Source organism: Podarcis bocagei, assembly GCF_964188305.1.
Source record: "Podarcis bocagei genome assembly, chromosome: 1".
NCBI classification, from domain to species: domain Eukaryota; kingdom Metazoa; phylum Chordata; class Lepidosauria; order Squamata; family Lacertidae; genus Podarcis; species Podarcis bocagei.
Window position 1 is genome coordinate 90226702 of NC_138125.1, and position 27471 is coordinate 90254172.

Genomic DNA, 27471 nt, shown 5'->3' on the forward strand with positions numbered 1-27471 from the left:
TGTGAAGAATACCCAGGCAAGGAAAAGGCACCATCTGAGCTCAAGGACACATTCTGACCAGGCAAAAACATTCAAGGAGGGTGAGGAGCAAGGCTGGTGAGAGGTACGTACACCAGAGTTTTGGATGTGTGTGGCTGTGGTGTCTCAAGGGGGATGCCCCTATCGTCATCAGAGAAATGTTGGATGGTATGCAAATAGAAAGGCTTGGGAACGACGATGACATATTTGGCCCTCTAGTGTGAGTTTTAGTTTTATGTTGCTGAGTTACACAGGAAGTGGCATAGGCTGAGGCTTCATTTCCTATTGCTTTTGCTCTGGTACACAAAACTTGAAATGCATGGCCTAGACTAATGGGTTTCTAGAGTCCGGGCAGCATTGATCTAAATGGCTGAATTATAGAACAAGAGATGCAGGATTGATTTGGAGTGGTTTATGCAGACTGCTGTGTAAGTCTTAAAAGAATCTGTTGGAAAGTGACCATTCCATCACTGGTGGCAAGCAACAAAGTAGCTTCTCCAGGCTCAAATGATGTTGTGGTGTGAATGCCAGAGTTCAGCATGTCAGGAGGAGACAAGTACAATGGCTGAAAAGGATGCCCAGCAGTTTTTAGAATTTGCTTTGGAAGTTCACCGTCACTTTTTGATCACATACAATGTACTGTATTGACTTTGTCAATGTGGAGCTGAAAGGTCAGTTCATCTAGATCTGGCAGGGTGTGCAGACTTGAAGCTTGCAGGACCAGTTGAGCCTAAATAGTCTAATTGGACATGAGATTATGGCTGGCATTTATGTCCTCTTTACAAAGACAAAAATAGTAAAATACATCCCTTCAGCAGCAGATAGATATACTGAAACCAAGGCACAAACTTTGATTCCATTTCTGTAAAGGGTCCCCCCTTCACATTTCAAGGTGAGACAAGAATAAACCCTACTCCCAAGAGCATTTGAGTCCACATGTATTTTTCTTTTGTTTGCTATTGATTACTCTGCAAACCTGTTTTGTCTTAGTCTTTCCCAGGCTCCACTCCTATTACTTTAATCTCTTCTAATTTTAGCTATGCAAGACCACAGTGACCCAACTGTTTGATACTAAAATAGAGCAAGGAGTGTTCAAAGCTCAGGCCTTGCACTTCTGTTATGTGCTGAGGGAAATGGTGAGGTGTTTGGCAATGCATGCTGCAAAAGTCCTTAGCAGCAGACATGAAGGAGGAGGATGTTCAACTAAAACAGGCAGAGATTAAAATAAGGAGACTCTGGCTTCCAGGGTCAGGGTTCTTTTGAGCACTCTGATACAGACAATTTTCACATGGGAAACTTAAAGATAAGATTTGCTTAAAAATGGTTTCCAGCTAGTTTTTGTTGTTGTTTAGTCGTTTAGTCGTGTCCGACTCTTCGTGACCCCATGGACCAGAGCACGCCAGGCACTTCTGTCTTCCGCTGCCTCCCGCAGTTTGGTCAAACTCATGTTTGTAGCTTCGAGAACACTGTCCAACCATCTCGTCCTCTATCGTCCCCTTCTCCTTGTGCCCTCCATCTTTCCCAACATCAGGGTCTTTTCCAGGGAATCTTCTCTTCTCATGAGGTGGCCAAAATATTGGAGCCTCAGCTTCAGGATCTGTCCTTGACAAGGGTATTGTTTAGAAAAAGGTGTGCATTAGATTTGGATAAATCCTGAATCCCGATGTGAAGCAGGATGCCTCACATGTATGTCCTGGGCCTGTCAGAGGGAAAGTGGGATCTGTAGAAGATGGGCATTAAACAAAACAGGAACCCTTGAAGTGCTCTGTGGCACCTCATAGATCCACATTAAATTAAAAAAAAGATGCAGACATTTATCTGCTGAAGGTTAATGTCTCCAAAAGTACAGTGGTACCTCGGGTTAAGGACTTAATTCATTCCGGAGGTCCGTTCTTAACCTGAAACTGTTCTTAACCTGAAGCACCACTTTAGCTAATGGGGCCTCCTGCTGCTGCCATGCCGCTGGAGCACGATTTCTGTTCTTATCCTGAAGCAAAGTTCTTAACCCGAGGTACTATTTCTGAGTTAGCGGAGTCTGTAACCTGAAGCGTATGTAACCTGAAGCGTATGTAACCCGAGGTACCACTGTACCATAATGCCAGGGTAAGAGATAGAGGAAGGGAGAACAGACACCATAGTGTGAAGAGAGAGTGTAGGAAGAGCTCCATTGTGACTGATAAGTCTAGTTTACAATCAGAAGGAATTATTTTGCCAGTGCTCTTCAATCCTTGTTTTTTGGGATTGGCGAGCAGCTTTTCCAGGGCAAAATGTATGTCTCTGAGTCTAAGGAAGACACCAGGGTGGGAAGGGGGAAAGAGAAGGAGCTCCTTCATGAATGACAAGTCTAATTTGTAATGAGAAGGTATGATTTTTACCCAGAAAGCAAATTGCTGTTGGTTCTTCCTACAGGAAAATCAACTTGAATGGTACCTAGCACAAAATCTATCAAGCTTCTATGTGTGTTATTCAGCAAGTTTATTACCCAGGAGCACCTCTCATGCCTATAATCCACAGAACGCCCTCTGCTGCTTGCAGAAAAACCACTGAGGCTGTTCTGAAATTTAGCAGGCTTCAGATCCTCAGGTAGGGCGACCTTCCCTGCAAATTTCATCAAATTCTGGCAAAAAGATAAAGAAGGTTAGAGAAGATTCCTATTTGGGAAAAGCAAACAGCATGTTATAGAGGTATCCAACACAAAACTCCCATATTTACCAGTATTTGCTTTTAATTTGTCAAGCTTTATCTGCAATGAATGATACAATATGCCTGCAAATTTCACCTACTTCTGTCAAACAATAATATTTTTTTCCCTCTCAATAGTGAAAGGTGGAATAGAGATGGTCCCAAAACTGTAATGCCCCCAAACCAAGACGCAGGCATCTTAAATCCTCCCACAGCAGACCTCAGTGAAGACTAGTAGCTTTCATGTCACCAGAACAAGGCTGCGGGGAGGATGAGCAGAGAAGATAAAAGGAGAAATCAAAGAGAGAGGCTAGCGTGCCTTGTTTCCAGTTTTTCTTATACAGGACTAGATTAACCATCAGGCTAAGTATACAATAAAGCAAAGCCTGCATTAATCTTGGGAAAAGAAAAGTGATGGTTGTTGTTGTCACTTTAGCTTACTTTGCTGGGCTCCTTTAAAATTCCATGTGCTCTAGAAAGCGGCTTTATCATATGGCATGAGGTCAGCAGCGGCTTTGCATTCCCAGTTGTGTAAAAAATTGAAATGCTAATAGTGTCTGCACAGAACGTCTGTGTGCAATTGATCATGAGATGCCACTAGCGACTTATGCAGATGATAAGCCATGGAAGTCTCCCCTAAGGCTACCATACCTCTAGCCCCAGTCCTATAGGAGTAACATTATAACTGTCCATCGAAGGACAAGGCGTTCTGCAGCTGGGAAAATGCCTGCTTGCCACTCTGCTGCTGTTGTTTTAGGGTCTGGAAACTTCAGGAGAGTATGTGCCCTGCTTATGCTAGGCATGGCTCATTTTATTTTAAAGGACTCCAGGAACACTCATGTGTTGTAAAAGTGGAGCGGTTGCAAGGAAGGGCACATAGCTCAGTCGCAGAATTAGTGCTTTGCTTATATAAAGTATCAGTTTCAGCCCTTGGAATCTCCTGTTAAATGTTTATCAGGTTGCAGGGCAGAGGGGAGGAAAGTAGTCTGCCCGAGCCTGCAGAGAGCCAACGCCAGTTGGGAAAGAAAGACAATACAGGGCTAGATGAGTCAGTGGCCTGACTCAGTACAAAACAGCTCCTTTTATCATTTAGTTTCTGGAGAACTATAGAAGGGAGGGAAGATTCTCTTTTGTGATGCTATGTTTTAATATACAATGGCTGGCAGTTGCAGCCAGTGGGGTGGTATACTGGGAAGTAATAAACCACCGAGTGGTGCCCAAGGGGGAGGGTAGCTAGATGCCTTTCCCTGTGGGTCACATGGGATGGTCATGGGGCTACAAGTCAGCTGGCATCAGCTTTTTGCAAATGCCCAGCTGATGGCTTGCAATGAGTCCCCACTGGTGTCAGCAGCCACAAACCTGCACTGTGATGACCAAGGATGTCCCAAGATAGTCCTCCCAACTCAAGGTGCTCAGCACAATCATAGAATTGTAGAGTTAGAAGGTACCGCCAAGGGTCATCTAGTTCAACCCCATGCAATGCAGGAAACTCAGCTAAAGCATCCACGACAGGTGGCTATCCAACCTCTGCTTAAAAGCCTCCAATGAAGGAAACCTCCAATAACTTCCATTACCATTGCTGGGAATATTTTGCCTGAGCTGGCCTCTCCCAACTGTACCTAGGATTTTTGCAGTATGCAACTCTTGGAGGTTGTCAGAGTCTGAGAATCCCAGGTGAAAGTAGTAAGAACATCTGCAGCCATCCCCTTAGCACCATTGTTGCAAGTACAGATCTTGCTGTGCTTTGCTGGAAAGCATTTGGATGCCAGGGCCATCTCTGCAAAACATGCTTCCCAATCAAATCTGATTTTTATTTGATTTTATGATCTGCCATGTGCCTGCAAGCCAGGTGAAGTGCAGCTAGTTCATTATGAGTCCACCCCAGCATAATCTGGCTTTCATTGCCAGAGGCCTGACGGCAAGAAGACGGATGAGGCTTGAGAAGCTCTGCTATTGTCTCCTTTTCCTCTCTCTCCCCCCAAGACCTGATGGGAAAGTGACCTGATGTGCCCAGGAGGCAACATGGATCTGGCTGCTATGGCAAAAGATGCATCTGGAAATTATTTGGTTGGAGTTTTTTAGTCCCTCTAACACCTCATGAATCTGTGAGTTGGGACAGTCCAATTCCCTTCATTGCTCCCTCCTCTCCCACCCCACTTGCCAGCCCCATCTCCTCACCTATAAGTGAGCATCCCTCCTGATCTTACCTTGTCCCTGGAAAAGCAAGGTGGGTTTTCCATAGGTGCAGAAATGGACTGATTCTCCTTCACACCTACATACCATCTTACCTTTAGAATTCATTATTCAGAAGAGTACATAGTAGGAGTCCCCACCATGAAATAACATTGTTTCACAATTTGCAATAAGTCTAACAAACCATTTCAAAAACTAATGTTCAAAAGCTGGAGTATTTGTTTTTTGATATGCATTGAGCTTTGCCTGAATATAGGAATGGGTGATCTGTAGCCCACCAGATATTGTTTAACTCCAACGCTTAGCCACTTCCAGTGTGGCCAATGCTCAGAGATTGTAGGAGGTGTAGCTCACGAACATCTGGAGGGCCACAAATGTTGAAACAATGGCTGGGATCCAAAGAGCTGCTGACAATCACAGAAAGGATTTGTGGTAGCCTAGCCCAGAGGAGTTTTGACTTTTCCTTCTTCAAATCCAAAAATAATGTGTCATGCAGCATGGGGTTTGACTGTCTGAGAAAAATAAGTTTAGCACACACCCCATGAGTTCACAAAATTAATTTTAGGGTTCTGAGGATCCTGGTCAATGTCGTTTGAAAAGCCCCAAACAACACTGTAATTGTTGCTTTGTTTTTACAAAATTACTTTCTTTTCCCCAAAAAAGCTTTTTAAAAAATCATGGTCATTTGCACATCACTATAATTTTTTTACTTTGTTTTTGTCTTTTGCATACAGTGGTACCTCAGGTTAAGAACTTAATTCATTCCAGAGGTCCGTTCTTAACCTGAAACTGTTCTTAACCTGAAGTACCACTTTAGCTAATGCTGCTGTGCCGCTGCCATGCAATTTCTGTTCTCATCCTGAAGCAAAGTTCTTAACCCGAGGTAATATTTCTGGGTTAGCGGAGTCTGTAACCTGAAGCGTCTATAACCTGAAGTACCACTGTATTTCAATGGGGATGATTTTTTGCTATACAAAATATGAAATATCTACTTTCAGAACCTTAAGAAATTGGCTCCAGTAGCAACAAAAATCTGTTTTCAACCTCCATGTAGTTGGCATGTGTGTTAGAAACAACAATAATGTCACTGATAGGCAGAATACAAGGATATCTCCTAAAGAGGATAGGCTTGTACCCACATCCTAAATATGTCAATACTGGGGGCTGCATCTCTGCTTGCTCCACACCACTTACTAATCCCACATACCCCCTATCCCTGAACAACCCCCCCCCTCCCCAAAGCCCCTTAGCCCATCTGGGCCCACCACCAATAACAGCCCAGTGCTGCCCCTCTTGCTGCCACAGTATCCTGCCCCCATCCCAGTCCCAGTAAGTAGTAGTGCCACCAGAGCTATGAGGGAAGCTCTGCGGCAGTGTCCCCTTTCACGAGCCATGACTGTTTAATTTAGTTACTGTGATAATCTGCATCTTGGACTTCGAATGTTTTTCTAACAGCTGGTGGAGGCTTTGGTGGATGTGATAGTCTTGCAGCATGAAAATAGAGTTTATACCCCAGTATACTTGTTGCTCTCTTCTATACTCTCCTGTCCAAGTTGAAATTGGTCTCCTGTAGCTATGTAAAATTTGGGAGAGAGGAGTGTTTTGCTAGGGTTGCCATATTTGAAGTAAAATGTCTGACACCTGCAAAGTTGTTGCTTTTGGGGGGAACAAACCTGGATTGTTGAGCTTTTGGGGGGGATCTACAGTGATTTTAAGCTTCTTGAGCTGTTTTTGCTGCTTTTTCCATCGCATTGACATACATCCGGGTTTTCCCTGACATTTTGCCGATTTGGCTAAATTCCCCCCAGGCGCCATTTTTACACCCAAAAACCAGGACATGCGTATGGCAAGTCTAGTTTAGCTTTCCTCCTACTGTTGCTCACTATGTTCTGATATTTGAGATGTTGCTTGGAGGGGAGGTGCTTTTGTGGAGCACCACCACCTCTGTGCTCCTTTAGAATCTTAATGTGAGCTAAATGGGAAGTTGTTGCATAAGGCAACACAGGCCAGTGCATGCTCACATTACTAACTTAGCACTTAATGCTTAGTTGAACTGAACTTTGTTCTCAACAAACTTTAGCATGATATGCAGCAGGAAATTCACCCTAAACCTTGGCATTCAGTTGGACACTGTGCACTGATAGATGCCAAAAGCTGCAACCTGAACTCACCTGGGAGCCCTCCTAGTCTTGACCTGAATAGCTGTAACTAAGACCTGATTTACTTTTGACACAGTGGAATCCTTACAAGATGACTTTATCTTGTCAATTTCTCATGCTGACAGCCGGTATTTACTATGTCTGTGAGCCTGCTAGTCCTCATGCTTTTCTAATGACATGGTGTACATATCAGCTGTCCCCCATGTAGGAAGTGCATGCATCAGAAATATCTGCCATGTGAAACTGATGGAAAATATCATGGTGACTTGACCATATCGAAAAGGAGCATGTGGGTTCATGCCGGAGTCTACAAGCTGCTAACACTGACTTTGCTCCTCTAAATCCCTCAATCACCCAAAAGCTCTCTTAAATCACTCCACCCTTGCTATTCCTTACATTTGGAATCCTGTTCCTGAAAACATTGGTGGTGGCTACCCCTCTCTTCATTCAAACTCTTTCTCAGGACCAGAGGTGGCAGCTTGAAAGCTTAGACTGAATTTCATGCAGCCATTGATCCAATTGCATGTGGGTAGCATGGGGAAAATAGGGTGAAGAGGGGCAAAGGGCTGACAGAAAGAGAAAAGGGAATGGACCCACTTACCTTTAACTTTGATCTACTCCACTTTCCATGATGAATTACTCCTGAGAGAATGCAGCCCTTTCCCCACTCAAGACGAGTCCTTTTCTCAGAAGCCTGAAGCATAAACCTTTATTTCTCAACCCCAATCACACCCAAGCCAAAGTATGTTTTGCTGCGCTTGGTCAAACAAGGGATGAGGAAGAAATTTGATTCTGCTTGCATTTAAAGGCAAATTTCCCTAATCTGCATTTTCCAGAACAATGCACAAACCAAAAGACAGCCACTCTTCGGAATTCACACTTTTCTGAATTTTGCAGTGTAATTCTCCAAGTAACGTGTACAAAATGCACAGATAGGGCAAAGTGTGCATATATTAGTAAAAGTAACATACATAAATTATTTTTTGGGGGAATTGCTTTTTAAAAATGAGAGTATTAGGCAAAAGTGCACACAAAATGTGTATATTGAAATAAATTCCCATAGCTATGATGATTACTTTGCCTCTCTCACTGCCTGAGTACTCCAGGCACCAGAGCCCCGCTTTCGTAGTTCCCATAGGCCCATCTTTCCCTTATAATGCAAATTTTTCAACTCTACCTACCTGTCTCTGCACCACAAGATTATAGATCTTGGAGTGCATGGATTATTAATCCACATACTTTATTCCAGTTGCATAAAGTGGCGATATCTGAGTGTAGAAAGGTGGTCCTCCTAATTGTAACTAGTCTTTTGAAGGCTCATATACACACCATGGATTAACTTCAGAAATGGTGTGCATAATCCCCATATGGACTTGCATACGCAAAACAAAAGCACTGCAAGTTTACCATGTTTATTGTGGTGGTTTTACTCACAGCCTTCTTTATCTTAATCAGATGGCTGCGTTAGAGAGTTTTTTCCACAGTGTGGTTCTCCCTTACTATCTCTCTCAGTCTGTATGCATATATAATTGGTATGCCACATGCTGCATAAAATACCGGTATATTACACCGGCATTTAGAATATAGCTGGAACATATTACAGTCCAGGGCCTCTGCCATGCTCTTTCAAATATATTATACAGGATGACACATAATATATTTTCAGCCCATTCTATTAATTTTAAAGTCTATGCTATGGTGTCTCATATTTTAAACAGCAGGACAATGGGCCAATTCTTTTCTTTGCATTCTTTTCTTCCTTTCATTTATTCTCTTTTTGGGGGGTTGTTGTTTAACAAAAATGTTTTATACTTTGTCAGATATATTTCTACCATGTGTGCAGTAAATTACATGAAATACGTAAGAGGCATGTGGGTTAGGTCTGAGCTTTCAGGATCGCTCTGTGAAAAAGATCCCTTGAGTCAAACCTTGCTCCTTCCCATACCCCCATCGCCTTTGTTTGTGAAAATTGTTTGCACTTGACTTCCCTGAATTCAGCCAATAGGTATCAGTGTTTGTAGAAATCATTCTTTTGGACCACTGTCCCTGAATCTTGCCCTCTCACGGAGCTCCAATGCATGGGACTGTGGATAGGGACTGCTGACGAGACAACAACAGCTGACAGTATGTTTGCTGCTACTGTTTTCCATCACAGCTTCCAAGCTGTGGTGCAAAAAAAGAAATGGAGATGTGGAGGCACTTAGTTAAACTATAGAGCTTGCTCCCACAGGAGGCAGTGATGGACAAATTGATGGAGGAAGATTGGACAAATTGATGGAGGAGAAGGCTGTCAATGGTTACGAGCTATGAGGGCCATTGCTCTCCCTCCACAGCTGCTTCTGAATACCTTTTCTGAGTGCTCTTGTGCCCAGGTTCTGCTGGAAAGTTTCCCACAGGTTGGCCCCTGTGAGAATAGGATGCTAGGCTCTGATCCAGAAGGCTCTTCCTATGTTCTTATCTTGAGTTCAGTATACATGGATGGAAATAAAAAAGGTGGAACTAAGAGGCAACATTGTCTGGGATGGAGGGAGAGCGTGACTGTTCCTACTCTTTGGTCTCCATGGTTGGACACCTTTCTCCTTTCTCCATACTAGTCACAACAGAACATTATTCAACCATGATGCATGTACTCTGGCAAGGTTCCAAGCTCACAGCTTCAATGCTGACTTGTAGAGATGACTGTTGATTCTAACTCCAGCAGGGTAGATAAAAAGGGCAGGTCCCTTTCTGATTTGTGGGATGAGAAGAATTTCATGTCAGTGTAGTCTTTATAAGTAGGAGGGTGGGGATAGTGTTAAAAGCATTGAATCTATGTCCTGATCACTGGGATTACTATTGCCACACACCTCCACTGGCTCTCTTAGACGCTCTGTAGTCACACCCCGATGACGGTACTGGTTTATTTAGGCCAGTATGATGGCTGGTATGCTGAAATGGGACACTCAAATCATGTCAGGCTTGGGAAACCCAGTTCAAGTGAGATCATCCATGGAACTCACTGGGTGGTCCTGGGCAGTCACTATTTCTCAACCTCAGTCAGAAGACTATAGAGAGGACACATGATGTAAGACTTCTAATTGTGCGCTGAAGAGTGCCAGAGAAATGACTAATTTGTTATGCTTCTGACCATTGATTTTGCATGCACATAACATTTCTCTGTATTTTGAAAGAAGACATATGCACGGAGGGATTCACCTGTATAATATTAAAGATAGATAGCCCAGATACTCAAAGAAAGAAGATCTACTTTTGTGCTAGAGCAAGCGTGGGGAGCCTTTTTTCCTGTTGAGGGTCTCATTCTATTTTGGGTAGTCTACTGGGAGTTGCAGTGGTAGTACGTAGGTGCCTCAACAGGCAGTGCTGAGTGGGGTCAGAGCCAAAAGTGACCAGAATCCCCCATTTAACTAGGCTGGGGGCTGCCTAAAATCAAAGTGAGGAGTGTAGGTTGTTCACCGGGGTGACCATGTGTTCTGCTTTACAGGGCACAATCCTCTGCTTGAAAGTGCCCTGTGTTTCAAGGGGCTGTCTAGTCCATGCCTCATTTAAAGATCAAGAAAACTTAAATGCAGGAGCGGGGGCCCTTACCCATCAATTATTTGCACCTGGACTGAGCAGGCACAAAGCTTCCCCCACCCCGGTGGTGAGATGCATTGTATTTCTGTTTAAATACTAGCAATTATTTCTACAGTTGCAGTTATACATTTAAAATGAAATGTGCAAATTTCATGCAACTCTCTGTCTTCCTTTGTCCTCTGTCTTGGTGATGCATTTTCTTTTTCAAAGATGTGATATGTAGGCAGCCAAACTAAAGCCAGCTTGTGTGCTAGAGGTTTCAACAACTTCCTAGCATGCCAGCCAGACACTTGGGAGTCCATCACAAAAGGCTTCTACTCTGCGGGTTGCAGTCTCTGGCTATGTTAAGAATCTATGCAGTGAGGTGCTCAGCAGGTCCTGGAGCCATTGACCCTTCTCGTCCAGTGTTCTGTTCTCATTGGCCAACCAGAGGCCTATGGGGAACCCCCAAGCAGGACCTGAGTGCAAAAGTACTGTCCCCACTCCCAGCAACTGGTGTACAGAGGCAAGGACAGAGCCGTTGTATAGCCACTGATGGTCTTATCCACATTCTATTAGTATGTAAGAATGATGGCATTTATCCTGATGATGTTACACACACACACACACTCTATATTATATTTCACTGAATGTCTGAGATTTGGTAACAGTTGATACTCATAAAGGAATGTTGACAATCCCTGGTGGACAAATGTTATGAATGTCCACAGACTCAAAGATATCGCCTAAATGCCATCATCAACATTCATTGGTGCATGTCAGAAAAATTGGCCAGTATATACAGTATATCTAAACATTTTCGTTATACATCTGGGTTTGTCAGTATTCCCATGTGGGCATCAATTCAACATTCACCAAAAATTTTGGACATTCATTGTGTGACACAGCAAAGTGGAACAGATGGATGGGTTGGGAGTCTTTCCTGGCACACAATAAACATTCATTCTTTTTATCCCTACTTCCTTGATTCCTTTAAATTCCAAAGCAACATTATTTTAAAATCAGAAGGCTGAGGTCATTCCATCCAAACCCCTGCGCCTAGCCCCAGCCAATCAAATTCTCTTCTGCATCTGGCTGCAGCTAGACCGCACCTATTAAGACTGCATTTGAATGAAATGTCTCTTTCAGAATATTGTTTCATCTCAGGCGGGGAGTGTCGCCACATTTTATAGGCACCCTCTCTGTCTCTCTCTCTTTTTTGCTAGACGAAATGGCAATGAAGCTGACAAATGACTTCCGCTCCTTGGCGGTAAGAGGGGCTACCACACAACCCCCTCCCCAGAATTTGCATATCAAATGATGAGATCATGAGAACTTTTGTTGGTGTCGTTCCCCCTCCCTGTTTTCTTAATTTTAAATCTGCCATCAGATAAAAGTGATTGTGGGTCCCCTTTGAGAAATGCTACCCTTTGCTATATCATGCCAGGATAAGGCCAAAAAAAAGGGGATGGGGGAGGCGGGAGAGCTTTCTGATGTGGCGGGGGGTGGAGAGAAAGAGGTTTGGTGCTTTCTGAGATTTTTGGCAGGACAAGAGGAAAAGAAAGTAAGAAATCATTCTCCTATCCAGCCTCCTTGGTTGTGCTTTTGGGTGGTCTGCTGGAAACAGAGAAGCCCTTAACATACCTTTTCTCTTCACTCCCCCAACCTGCCAAGGGGTCGCATAGGGGACACTGTGTGAAGGGAAGGACCCTCAATGAGAAACCAGCTGTGTAGGAGACAGACAAGGAGGAGAGGAAGGGACCTCCCTTTAACCAGCTGACCTCTGCCTGAGCACAAGGGTAGGTGAGGAAGAGGCAACATTTGCTGCTCTCCTTCAGGCCCTCCGTGTTTTCATCACAGTATTCTGGGGCCTAGGAATGGAGAAGACACCTTGGCAAAGGTCTGGCATAGTCATAAGACTCTGGATTTGGTTTTAATCATGTGGACAATTACCAGCAGTCAGTGGAGGCTGGCCCCCATCAGGACAGACAGAGAGGTCAGCAGGAGCCAAAGCAAATGTTGGCAGAATGAGAGCCAGTGAGAGGCAGAGCCTGCCCATTTTTGTTTCATCACCATTATCTTCCCTCCTGAGTCCCACAAAGACAACATTGAGACTAAGGAGGATCAGGAAGAATAGATGCTTGTAAGTGAGGAGGTAGGCAGGTAGGGGCTGGCTGAGGGCAGACTGAGCTTGATAGGGAACTACCCTAATGGACTAACTTCCACTGCCAATGGCAGCTGGTGCCCATTGGGATGGGTAGGGCAGAAGGCTAGAAGACCAACAGTAACTGGAGCCAGAACCAATGACTGGTAGAGATACTAATGCTGGTTGTCTCCCCAGCCTCCATGGGAAATCTACTCCCTCCGTGTACACACAGAGACACCAAACGTGTTGTGGTTAGGGTGGCCACATGTCATACTTCAGAGGACTGTTTCCTATTTAAGGGCTGTCAGAGAACAGTCCTCTCTTTGAATGTGTCCTCTTTTTTCCCTTTTCTTTTCTTTTCTCCTTTTCTTTTTCTTTTGTGAAGTGCTGTCTGGCCCAAGTCCAGTTTAATGGTCAAGAACCCTCAGGAGGAAGATCAGGATTGGGGGGGCTTGAAGTTGCCTATCAACAGTTAGTAGCACTGGGACAGAAAAACTGATCAGGCACACAGTTTCCCCCATGATGGTGAAATGTGCTGTATTTCAACAAATTAGTCAGATGTAAATTATCATAAACACATGTAATGCAAATCTGTGTCTGCCTTTGCCCTCTTTTTTGGTGATGTATAAGTGGGCATGCTAGTAAGTTGGTTCAGGTAGCTAGAAGGTGGTTTGTCTTCCTGTTATCTTAAGTGCTCATCTTGCAAACATTGGTCTGATTTCTATGGATACCTCAGCCAAAGCACTTACCTTCCAACCTCGCAGGATGTATGGTCTACACCCTGCAGTCTATGAAAACCCACAATAATCTTGTCAGGGGAAATCTGCATGGCAGCATCATGGATTGCTTGTTCTGTGCCTTCTTAGCATGAGCTACAGTAATGCAGTAAAGTGTTTCATGGTGCCCTGGTGTTTTTGTTTTGCTTCTTGCAGACACTTGTTTTAAGGTGGGTGTTAATTAGATCAGAGAAGTTGTGGTGGATAAGAGAAGGCTGCTTAACTCTCCCTGCCTCTTATTTTTACACACTCTTGTTTACAAACCCTTTGGGTTTCACATGCATGTTTCCCCTTACAAACCAGGGAAGCAGGGAATATGGGAAAGCTGTAAAGGAAGTGATAAGTGTCCTTCCCCCACTTCCATTCTCTGAATTCCTCCCTCCTGGAGTGCTTTTGCTTTTTTTTTTAAAAAAGGTGTGGTAATCTATTGCTGTTCCCTTCATTTGGCCAGAAGCTGGTGATACAACACAGTCTTAACTCTCATGAGCCATCCCTCAGGATCCATGTTCTAGAATTGCTGCAGACTTAGGTCTTGGCATAAGGTTCTCATTGCATTTATTAAATCCTCCCCCTTCCCCCACCACCACTGCCTTCATCAGGTAGACATCTGGCTTCTTTGTGTAAGAACATAGATGCAAGAAAGGCTAATCCAGCTACTTGCATGATCCCTGTATATTCCAAACTCCAGATACACAATGATGCCAGGTTTTATTATTCCCCCCATACCTTCCCATTTTTTCAATATTATATTAGAAATGAGCTGCCAGCGAATGCAACAGAGATGCAGTGTTCTGGAATACAATAAATGAGGACCTGGAGGAATCTGCAAGCTGGAACTGGTAAGATGAAAGGATCCCTGCCCTGTGCATGGTGTAAATCTCTTCTCATATTCTTTTGTGTTACCCTCAGCTTTTGATACATCACATCTCAATGCCTGCTATTTCTGAGGGTTGCAGTCTATGGGGGCCACAGCAATTCAACTCATGACTTCCTCAGCTGGACTTTCTCCTGGACTTGTCATGTGATACAGAACAGAGGCAGCAGAAAATGTCTGGGCAAAAGAAAACATCTCTCCACTCACTCCTACTGGAATGAGAATGGAATAGCCCACCAGCTATGTATCATGTATATCAAGCAATGCTTCCAGAACCCTTAGTTTTTAAAGCAATACTGAATACTGGCCTACTGGATACATGGTATAGCCTCTCAATAAAAGGCTTTTGCAATCGAATCACTGAAATGAATGACAGAGGACAATAATAACTCACAAGTGAAGGATTCCTTACTGGAGCTGTAATAAGGAAATCTACATTACACAAACCAGCACTTAGATGGACATATCCAGTCTTTTTGCTAACACTTCTCTTAGATCTTAGACAGGCTTGAGACTCTAAGCAACCTTTCTTCCAGCTCTCATTTGAAATGGGAGTGAAGAAGGGCAATATGACTTTAGAGGGGGGGAGGAATTTGCTTCTCTTGTTCCTTCCAGAATGAAGTTCTTGCTTGCAAAAGGCAATGCATGAATACATCCAGAAATATACCAGTAGGCAAAACTCCCGAGTCATTGGATCCATCACATGGGCAGCAGCCCAACACGGTTGTCGTCAATTGACTGAGACACTGAGTTATGTTGAATCTAGGCTAATCTGACCAAGTATTCCACAGGAAAAGGATGTTTCCTGATTTGTGCTCTGAATTTCTGCCTCCTTAGAGGTAGAAGGGAATGGCACGTAGAGAATGCAGCCTCCCACACACCCGTCTCAAGTGAAATTATAAGCAACCACAACCCATCTAGCAAGCAGCTGGCTTCACAGAGAGTGTCTGCCCCAAGTGAAATACATGGATGGGTTTCACTTAATAAAGTACCTCTCTTGATTCCAGCATACCTAAATAGTAGGTGTTTTTGCCTGCATCTTCTAATGCAGGATAGGGCTGCCTCCCCACCCCCACCCCCCACCCCCGCAGTTCTTCTCTTGTTTTTCTTGGATGACACGTTATGCTTCTCTCACCCAGTAAACATTGGTCTGTTGATGCCTCCACACATTATTTAGCGGGAGAACTGCAGCAAAGCATCTGGAGAACAGGGAAGTTCACAGGAGAGCTGTGTTTCAGTGTGTGCACTGGAAGTGCAAATTTGGTAAATTTGCATTATAATGCAAACACATTTCTCCCAGCTCCTTAGGCCGCTGTCACTACTTGCTGCTTCTCTAAAAGCAAAACTGGGCCCAGGAACAGTCCTGGGCTGTGTGCCTCTTCAGATAGGAAAAGTGTCGCATTCTGTCTGAGGCTTGAAGATTCACTGCCGGTATCACCTTTGACTTGCCTGGATTCAGCTTTTATTTGTTTGCTCTCATCCACTCAACCTCTGCCTTCAGATACTGGTGCATAAGGAGAGCTGGATCAGGCCAAGGACCCATCTAGTCCAGCATCCTCGTCTCACGGTGGCCAATCAGATGCCTGTGGGAAACCTGCAAGCAGTGGCGTAGTGTGGGTTGTCAGCACCCGGGGCAAGGCAAGTAATTTGCGCCCCCTAACCCGTGGATTTTAGAGCTGCGAGTGCGAGCACCCCCCCAGATGTTGCGCCCGGTGCGTCCGGCCCCCCCTGCACCCCCCACGCTACGCCACTGCCTGCAAGCAGGACCTAAGCAAAAGAGAACTCTTTCCTCCTGTGGATTCTGGCAACTGGTATTTAGAAGCATTACGGCCTCTGACGGTGGAGGCAGAGCATAGCCATCACGGCTAGTTCAAGTGAGTTAAGGCACATTCACGAAAGCTTTACAACTGAGCACCATCCATCACAATCAGCTGTTTGTTGCACTTAACTTTTCTGCCTTGAGCACCACTATTCTGCTTTGATCGTTTTTGTTTGTTTGTTTTGCAAGTGGCCATATTTTCCTATCGTAAAGCTACCACATAAAGGGGATGCTTCAGTGGCTTCCAAATTAAAATATAACTTCATTATCCGTTATGCACACAATCCAACAAAAACCATTTAATCAATTGTATATCATCTAATTAAGTGTGCACAGGTCAGAACTGTCCAAACAGGTAGGGATAGTGTGTGAGTGTCTTTGAATTTCAGTTTTCTACTGTGGCAACATATACTACTAAATGGTCAAGCTGCTGTTGGTTCCCCTCCACATACCCTGCCCAAGGTAAAGTAGATCACTGCTTCGGTATATAATGGAAACTTCAAAGAAACCTCTGGCTCTTAAGCATTTTTCTGTTATTTTCATTGTGGTTTAGGGGACATTCTGAAAATGCAGACCACAGTTTAAGAACTACAATATAAAAAATATGGTCCCCAGCCTCAAGTAGCCTCCAGCAGTACACAGTGGTATACTTTCTATTTATCTGTCCCTTTTAGTGAGTTACCAAATAGCAATATAACTCTGCTATAACTTTCATTCATTGGTCCCAACGCCCCTTGGTAACATTGCTAAAATATCCATTTCCATGATGTTCTGGTTTTGTCCAGCTCACTTAACAGCTGAGGAGTAAAAGGCAGAGAATGATGATCGGTGCAGAAACTGTCTGTGAAAAACTAATAAACATGGTTTATATCAGGGGTGGCCAACTCCTAAGAGGCTGCAATCTACTCACAGAGTTAAAAACTGGCAGTGATCTACCCCCTTTTGGGGAGTTCAGGTCAAAGTTGTTGAGCTTCTTTGGGGGGAGCCGGTGATCTACCAGTGATCTACCATAGACGTCCAGTGATCTACTGGTAGATCACGATCTACCTGTTGGACATGCCGGGCACATTCATATGTCACAAAAAGCCAGGATTGCTGTTTTCTTGTGCCTTCTTATGCATGAGCAGCTTGATTACTGGTGAACACTTCCTGAACACTCCTCCTTCGGTCTGTCCCTGATGTGAACAAAAGCAACAAACCAGGAATCCACAATTTCACTTGACTTCCCGCTATATCATGGTTTGTTGCTCCCTAATAGCTAGAATGGCTTGTGAAGCTTAAACCTTGCCTTATGGATCCTGGCTTGGTATGGGGGGGGGGGATTCGTGCTCCTGGAAATGAATGTAAAAGGAAGCTGTGTCATGGTTCATTTCTCCAACTCATGCCAGGAAAGGAGCAAAGCAGGAATGACAGTGGAGTATCAACCACTATACAGCTCATTCAAAATAAAATATGATAAGCCAGTAGCCCAGGCTTATTGTAATATGGTGAACACAGACAACGAACATATCTCTGTTGCAATGAAAAGCCATAAATGGAGTGTGGAGGTTCAGAGACTTCAGATGGAGAAGCTTGACAGTATGAGGAAGACCATGTCTGATGGAGGAGTTGTGGGGGGTGGAGAGAAAAAGAGCCTCAAAAAGGGGTGTTGTGATCTTACAAGTAATATTATGGGTCAAATGTGATGGCTGTGGTTTGTCTATGGAAAAGTATATGGCTGATTTCCACGAAGCTGAAGGTAATCTGTACAAAGGGCTTTCTGAGAATATGAGCTAGATCACTGTTCTTCGGCCTTGGGTCCTCTAAAGCTGTTGGACCACAACTCACATCATCTCCAACTAGCTTAGTCAGGGATGATGGGAGCTGTAGTCCAGGAGCACCTCGGGAACAAAGGATGATGAATGTCAAGATAAATGCTGGGATGGGAATAGGACCTTTCAACAAGGAGGAATCCATGCTTGGCACTTAAATTATTTTGAGCTCAAATGCCGCAAACTTCATTCTTTCCCTCCCCTCCCCCCCCGAATACTGCTGAGAAAGAAAGAAAGAAAGAAAGAAAGAAAGAAAGAAAGAAAGAGAGTTTCATTCCCATTGTAGACAATTGGGGGTGAATGGGAACAGAGCTTTGGATTCAATAAATCATATTCTGACCTAAATGGGGACATTTTGGTATTGCCCTAATGTGGATTTTGAATTTCTGTTCCCAATGGTTCTAATATCTTGTTGGTGTTTGTGACTTCTCTTTTAAGTCCTGGGAACCGCCAGACTGATGGGGAGGATGTGGGGGGAGAAGGAGCTGAGACTCCTTGTGCTGTGAATTTGGTGATTAAACATTCTGCGAAAAGATTAGACTGAATGAGCAGCCCACACTTTCCCTGTGGGAATTACATCGAGGAACTTTTTCCAGTGCTCACTTCATCTGGCATGTTTCGCTTTCCCATTTAATTGCCTTTGCGATACACTCATTTTGAAGTTCAGCCTATCCTGCCAATAAACAACCTCCACTGCAATTAAGTGGTGTGATAAAAAAATAAATTAAGGCAAAGAATGTGTGAGATTCAGGAACTGGGATGACCTTGGCTGCTGCCTCAGCAAGGTTTTCATTCATTCACGTTTCTCTTGTGTCCACTTTTCAAGTTGCAAGTTGAGCTTTAGACAGTGGGAAGATTTAGAGTGTTGTTAGGTAGTGAGGAAGGAAGAGGATCATGGGTTTGGAATGCAAACCCATTGAGGAAATGCTGGTGGAGCTGGATAGTCTTAGTTCTTTTCATATTGTGTATTTTCACATTTGTTAGTTTATTTCATGAGGTTGCAGACAGAGGTATCCACAGAAAGTTGAAAGGCATGACGAAACACAGACCTGCATTGCACAACCTTTTGCTACCATTCTTGCAGGAGCAAACGTGCTTGGCAGAGCTCCAGATTGCAATCCTGCCCCCCAAACACCTGAAAACATTCTGCGTCTTGGAACATTTGAAGCTCCTTTTCCAAGATTGTGTCCTAAGAGTGCGTCTTGTTAAATAACCTAGGCGAGCTATGGTAGCAATGCTAAATTCACTGTTGGTCTAAGGGATTTGCAGCAAGCTGAATTGGTTGCAAAACCACAATAAAGCCCTGCCTTTTTTCTTTTTTCTTTTTAAAGGTATTTCACACATCCTTCCAAAAGAGAAAATATTTCCTAAGCAGTTATAGGGCACTGATATCACCACCATCAGCTCCTTAATTTCCAAACTTGCTTAGTACAAAACAAGCCATGCAGCGCTGAGCCAAAGGGGAAAGCTGCCAATACTTTCTTATTCCCCTAGTTGGAAATGGTCATTGCCTCTTATTGGTGGAGCAGCTGAACCAGAATATGGAGGGGCAGGTTGAAGTCTCCAGTTTGGCAGCTGGTGCACATGTGGGGAGCAAGGCAGCCCACCCAAGAATAATGACATCAGAAATGGAAGCAGCGGTGACATCAGTGGTTGGTCAATTGGGTGTGGGGGACTCTGGCTGATGATGAGCCCCTCCAGTGGTGTGTGGGCCCCAGCAGATGTCCAGTCATACCAACCACTGACACCAGGCCTGCTGAAGAGCTAGGATGGTGTGGCCCAAGAAGAGAATTGCTGTGGTTGTTGTTTTACATCTCTTACTTTGATGGACAGCAGGGTTGCAAATTTAAACACTCACACTCACACTCACAGAGAAACCAAAACTTCCAACTGCAGATTAATTTTCTCCTCCTCATCACCCTGAAAGATAACTGGCAAGTATTTCCAATGGCATGCCAAGCAAAATTAGATCTGCAGTCATCTCATCCGGAAAAGCAAATTAAACCAATCATTTGAAAGCTGTGCCTTTCCTCCCAGTGTAATTGGCTGCAGCTATTTACAGGCACTGGTATGGAAAGCAAATGGTGCTGTATTGGCAGAATACAGATCACTTTAAAATCACTTTAAAAAGATCACTTTAAGATCACTTTTAAAAGTGATCTAGGTGTGATCACTTTTAAAATCACTTTAAAAGTGATCACACCTAGATCACTTTTAAAAAACCCAGAATAATTAAAGACAGCCACAACTTTTTTAAAAAATCAGAGACAGGTTCTACTGTCTCAGGATAGCACTGCATAGGATGCAGGAATTTGGTCTGTTGTCTTGGTTTGTTACTTGCTACCCGTTCTCAGACAAGTTTGAATGGTAGTTTCACATGCTGAAGATTTATTTGTCTCTTTTACATCTGAAATAAATTCCCAAATCACAGCCCAGTACTGAAGGTAGTGTCATGAGCTAAAGAAACATTAGAGGAACTTACATGATTGGTTGTTTGTTTGCATTTATTTATTTATTTACTTATACATACATACTCAGCTCATCTGGCTGGGTTTCCCCAGCCACTCTGGGCAGCTCCAAACAGAATATTAAAAATAGAACCAAACATTAAGAACTTCTCTAAACAGGACTGCCTTCAGATGTCTTCTGAAAGTCAGATAATTGTTTATTTTCTTGACATGGGAGGGCGTTCCACAGGACTGGCGCTGCTACTGAGAAGGCCCTCTGCCTGGTTATTATTGATTATTTTTTACAGTTGCAACCTACAGTTAAAAACAAAACACACAGTATCACAATACAAATGTTAAAATGCATAACATTTATGCATTATCCATAGATAGACCTATGAAGGAAACTGAAAATACTCTTTAGGAGAGTTGTGGCTTTTGACCATCCTGCAATGTGTCACTCAGCCACTAGATGTCTCTGTTAGCTGATTGGACTCCTGAAAAAGGATTTGGCCCCAAGAGAACAAATTGGACACGGTCAAAAGTAGAGTGGAAGTCTATCAAGCTATTTACTTTTAAAGCAACTGCATTTGGCCTAAGAATGACTTTAAACTCTAGATCCACATCAAAGCAAATGCAAGGGAACCACTGACCCTAGGACTTCTTGAAGCAACCAAAAGGTCCTTCAGGTGGTTTGGTGCATACTGACTGTTTGTGCCAGTGTAATGCCAAAAGCCATGGTGGTATTACACTAGTATTGAAAGAATAGCCAAGTTATGGGTTATTTTTAATACAAATGTTGGCAAACTCCCTGCAGTAGGTAAAGGTAAAGGACCCACCCCTGGACGGTTAAGTCCAGTCAAGGGCAACTATGGGGTTGTGGCGCTCATCTCGCTTTCAGGCTGATGAGCCGACTTTTGTCTGCTGGTCATGTGACCAGCATGACTAAACCGCTTCTGGCACAATGGAACACTGTGACAGAAACCAGAGTGCACAGAAACGCCATATACTTTCCCGCCGCAGTGGTACCTTTTTATCTACTTGCACTGGCGTGCTTTCAAACTGCTAGGTTGGCAGGAGCTGGGACAGAGCAAAGGGAGCTCACCCCATTGCAGGGATTCGAACTGGCAACCTTCTGATTGTCAAGCCCAAGAGGCTCAGTGGTTTAGACCACAGTGCCACCCGTGTCCCTGCAGTACTAACCCACCTAAATACAAAGTATCAGCCAGTGACTCTATTCAGATGTAGAATGTGTCATTCTGAAATCATTGTGAAAATAACATTTGGGGAAAGTTACGTAGTAATCAAGTCAGATAATCTGGATGTTTTGCTCTGAAATAACAGAATGACAATTAAAACCTAGTGTGGCTTCCACATAGAAGCCCACCATTGTAGCTGCAAGACTGCTTTTCTGTTTCCTGGATGTGAAATTGAAAGAAACGTTCCATGTAACACTAAATAAATATCCCTGTATTATCCAGTGATGTCTTTCTACAAGGTCAATATCTTTTTCTATAACATCTAATTAATTTTACAATGTTATTTTCTTGTGCTAATTGGAAATCTCCTATTTGCATTTTTTTACCTGAATTTTGGGGCTAATGACAGATAGCCTCTGCTGCTGTCCTGAAGTAACTTATCTGAATTCCACTTATTGTCAGTTCTCTCCCTGGGAGGAAAATGGAGGCTTTAGTTACTGAATTCCTCTTATTTTTTTGTCTTGTCTATACAAAATGTTGAAATAGCACTATTTATAGAAAAAGAGGCAGGCAATCATGAGAGAAAGTATGTATTTAATCCCCCCTTCCTCACAGGAAAAGGAACTGACATTGGGGCAATTCAGAAAGGCTATTAAAACCAAAGCCTGTATATCACTAATCCCTCCACTCTGTTCGACAGGAAGCAATTAAAGTGAGTTGAGCTTGCAAAGAGAATGTGTCAAGTTTACAGGGATGGGAGACCCTTGAACTGTCCTAATAGCACTTGGACTCTGTGCTCCAAAGATGGGTCAAAAAATGTTCCTAAAGTCCATTCACCCCTTGCAAATTTGGTGAGAAAACTTACGCAGCTTTCAGGGAGTATTGGAAAACTTTGTAGTGATTTCATGGGATCGGGAGGAGGAGGGGTTGTGCTGCTCTTGTTTACTACAGTAAAGGTGAGGTGAGGTGGCTGAGGGGTCTGTGCTTCCCTTAAAATGGTCTTAAAAGCCCTGCTCATAGTCGTACCAGCACATGATCCTTTGGACACTGGTTCCAAGTGCATTCTGGATTGCTGATGAGCAATGATGAATGTGAACAGGGCCTTCCTAAAGTTCTGAGAGCAATATTAACAGCAGTATTTAGAAAAGCCTCATTGGTGTTTTCAGGGGCCCAGGACTCTTTGCATACTTGCTTTTAGTCTGGTAACATTTCTTGGAACATGACCTTGCAATGTTGCATGACCACATAGCTGGTTCCAGGTGCTGCACCACTGTGAATACACAAGGACTCACAAAATATTTTAATGGAAATAATGACTCATCTGTTGGTCACCTTATTCAGTGAATAAGGTAAGGGAAATAACTCTCAGCACCCTTAAGAAACTACAGTTTCCAGGATTCTTTGGGGGAAGCCATGGCTTGTTGAAAGTGGTATGAGGCTGCTTTCAATTTATAGTTCAGACAGGGCCTCAGAGACCAGAACACCTTCCATCTGGCTACTTTTAGTTCCATGCTGGATCCCATCTGTTGTAACCTTTGCTTACAAGTCAATCTCATTGCTTTTTCAGCCATATATGTCAGGTGAAGGAGATGAGGGTTCTTTCCTGCAGAAGTGGAATGTGTACTTTTATGAGTCATACATTTGCAGTATCTTGTATCCATTGTAATAACTTTTATGGGCTGTATCCAATAGGTGAGCAAGCGGAAAGCAACACACACAACATATCTTTCTCCTCCTCCCCTTCTTCTTCTTCTTCTTCTTCTTCTTCTTCTTCTTCTTCTTCTTCTTCTTCTTCACCACTGAATTGCGCCCTAAACCAAGTCTGGAGTTCCTTGCACAGTCCTAATAATGAAAAGTCTCTTTTATTGCAAAGTGCAATTCCTGGTGTGATTCTACTGGGAATTGCAGGTGAGGATAGTACTATTGTGCTCAAATCTTGCTTCCTGTTGGTATCTGGATGGCTGCTGTGAGGACAGGATGCTGGACTCGATGGGCACTCTATCCCAAATGCTTCATTTTCTTCTCTCTCTGTCTCCACACACACACACACAGTTTGAAACTCCCGGACCTTTATATTGCCATATTTGTTTTCCTTTTGGAGAGTGATTTGAGTGTTTGGGTTGCTTTTTCTACAAGGCAATGCCTCATCTCTCCTTATTGCCGTTAATTAAGCAGCACAATATTTTCCATGTGAAGTCACAGGACTTTGAACGAACACATTTTCAGCATCAGTGACATGTTCTTCTCATGAGAAAGGTCCAGCTGCACTCTGAGTTCTATTTCTATGATGGTAAGAAGCCAGTCCTCACCACGGTTGGTTTGGAGCTAGCACTAGTCTGCGCCTTCTTGAAAATGATTATAAATATGTGGATCTCTCTCTTAAGCTTTTTTTTTTCTTTCCCAGAAACTATGTTGGATAAAATTTACTGGTTTTTAAAAAAAACATAAAATAGGCTGGCAGCATTAAATCGGATGTTATTCTTGGTGGCTGCTTTATTTTTTTCTATTTCCCTTGGAAAAAGGCATCCATCGAAAGTGTAAGCTGTTCCTTTGAACAGTTCTTTTAAGGGGGAGTCCAGGATGGTGTTTGGCACCTATCCCCTTGCAGAGACCTTTAAAAAATTATTCCAGAGCAGAGATTTAGAGATCTAAACAACTTTTCCTGATGGATGGCAGAGGCGGCAGGATCAGAGAAGAAAAATGAGGTTCAAGAAGAACTGGTAAACCTCAAGAAGGATTAAGCAAAGCCAACTTGAATGAAATAAGAAGTGACCCAAATTGAAGTGCTGCATTCAGTTCCAATCAACCTGACACTGGGGTGGGAAGAGAGTCTCCTTACTCAAGAAAGGTCTATGTTGTCACAGCCTGTTCTCCTGACGTCTGCTTCCTCTGGGTCATGATTCAGAATCTCCTACCCCAACCCTCCCCATGGGATTTACACTTCTAAGACTGCCTCCAAGCACTCCAAGATATTCTTTGTTCTGACACTTCACAATAGGGGCTGCATACTCTAGGCCACCTCGTGAGAAGAGAAGACTCCCTGGAAAAGACCCTGATTTTGGGAAAGATGGAGGGCACAAGGAGAAGGGGACGACAGAGATGGTTGGACAGTGTTCTCGAAGCTATGAACATGAGTTTGACCAAACTGCGGGAGGTAGTGGAAGACAGGAGTGCCTGGCGTGCTCTGGTCCATGGGGTCACGAAGAGTCGGACACGACTAAACAACTAAACAACAACAACACTCTAGGCAAGATATGTTCACACCAGAGAGGCGTGATATGCTCCCACTGGCCAGTCCCAGTCAACAGCCTGGCAGCGGCATTTAGAACTGGCTGGTGTTTCCAAACAATCATCCCATGTACCACACATTACAGCACTCAAGTCTAAATGTTCTGGATGCTAAAAGTCAAGTCATCTCTGCCCAGTAGAGGCCACAGCTGATGTGGCTGTCGACTGCATTAGTCTTCAACTGGTGGGTCAGGACTCACTACGTGGTTGCAGCCTGGTCTATGGTTCTTCACAACAGCAGAACCACTATTGTACAAATACATGGTAAAAAGAAGAAGAAGAAGAAGAAGAAATGGGTCCCCAAAATGCATATTTTATAGCTGGATCTTGGGTCTGAAAAGGCTGAAGACTACTGGTCTGTTGCTGTCAGTCTGTCCTAACATAAGCACGTACACGCAAGACTTTGAGAAGAACAGAACACTTGTCAAGCAGGTGGTTCTATTGACATGGCACAGCTTGTAAGACAGTATCATTGTATTCTTGGATCATTGGGCCATTTTTTAAAAAATAATTTATTAGGTAAAAGAATCTGCCCTGGTAATTTGTATTGTTCATTATTGTTCATTGAGCAACCTACCTGTGTTGTGACAAAACAAGAAGCCGCAGATAGAAAAAGGGAAATCCATTTATTCCTCAAAGAAACAAACTTCACAATGTCCTATCCCCTATTTTAGGGGTGAGGAACCTGTTGTGCTCCAGATGATTTGGGGGGATACAACTCGATCATCCCTGATCATCCGCTATGTGAGCTAGGACTAATGGAGTGTCACAACATCTGGATGGCCACAGGTTAGCAACCCTTGCTCTCCTCCAAAACCGTGAAAACACACATCACCAAGAGGTAGCCTAGTCAGAACATTCTACAACGGCAGAGTGAAAGTCTTAAATTTCCAAACTCATTTTGATATTTTTGTCTAGGCACTGAAGTATTCCTATCAGTGCAGTGAGGATGACCCCTTGCTCTGTTTTATGTGGAGGAGAAAGGCTCCCCAAAGGAATACAGGTCTTGGATACCTCATTAGTGGAAGAGGTGCATTTTAGAAGTCCATGTGGGTGGATCTCACTGCAAATTCTGAATGGTCTTTTGTGGGGCAAATCCAATTAAAGAGCTCAGCAGTAATCCATTTTAAAAGCCAGCAAGGTCTGGATGAAGGTAATAAGATCCAGATGTAGAGGCAAAGATTGTAATTCCCAAGTCAGGTATACATGATGACTGCTACTCTCTACTCATGATCCCAAGATGGCAAGTGAGTGTTAAAGACATACTTCTGGATGAGAATGACTTGAAATACTCTGCAAGATTCTTTCCACAAACCTGTCTTTATAGACAGTTCTAGCTAAGCTTCCCTCATTTCAAATATTGATACCAAGAAACATCACTGTGCTGCTGGCAGGGATGGAATTTTCTGATAATCTCAATGTTGAACTTAAATGCATTCCCTCCCCCTGATTCCCATCTTGTTCCATGATTATGACATGAAGTGTGTGGTTTTTTTAACTGGTTCCACTAGAGAGATGAGCCATTCTTGCCAGGGGTGCCAGCTATAGGGGGCAGAAGGGGCTTCAGCCCCCTCAATATTTTGAGGCAGTGGGTTGAGCTCCCCAATATTGTGGGCACTGCCATCCCCTGCTGTGCCTGGGTGGGGGCAGGAGGCTTGGAGGGCAATTTTCACCCTCTACCATGATTGCCAGAGCATCCCGACAGCTGCCTGCATGCCACAGCAGACGTGGCCAGACTAGATCACCCTGGGTTTGGTGGTGGACTGAATGAGAGCTAGCAGCATCTTCAGACAGAGGGTAAGCAGTTCAAGACTCCAGATAAATGGTCAATTAGCAGCTATGGATGGGATTATACTACCCCTGAAGGAACACGCTTGTAGTGTGGGAGTGCTCTTGGATCCAGCTCTATAATTAGAGACCCAGTTGTCCTCAGCAGTTAGGAATGCCTTTCACCAGCCGTGACTGGCATGGCTATTTCAGGCTGACCAATGTCGCCCATGCACTGGTAATCTCCAATGTCCACTGCCATTGAAGTTTCAGCTAGTCCACAATGTGGTGGGCTCAACTGCTCACCAGGGCTGAAAATCACCAACATATTATGCTGCTGCTGAAAGAACTGCCTTAGCTGCTAATCAGTGACGGGACTAATTTCAAGGTGCTAGAATACATATCTCTATACAGCTTGAAATCAAGATACCTAAAAGAGCATCTGACCAAGCAATCACTGGAGAGCACCTCCTGCAGATAACATCTTAACAGGAAGTCTGTTCTGCACCATGTCAGAATCAGGCTGTTACATATCAGACTGGTGTTTCTTTATTGTCTTTTAAGATGTGTTGAAGAGTCTTCTTTCTCAACAAGGCTTCAAAATGCCGAGCTAGATCTATGCTATAAAATGGGTGCAGTCACACCAAAGATTCAAAATGGCATCCAACAGCAACAAAGTCCATTACCTCCAATTCAGGAAACCTCGGTTCAAGTTTGATGGTGATACCTCAAGGAAATGG

The 27471-nt window shown here is 43.7% G+C and overlaps 1 long non-coding RNA gene across 1 annotated transcript; it reads left to right on the forward strand.

Moving 5' to 3' along the window:
• LOC308588819 lies at positions 1-27363 on the forward strand. Its single transcript, XR_014008901.1, has 3 exons — positions 1-103; positions 14280-14365; positions 27296-27363. It is a non-coding gene; the product is annotated as an uncharacterized lncRNA (long non-coding RNA).
• Positions 27364-27471: the final 108 nt, after the last annotated feature.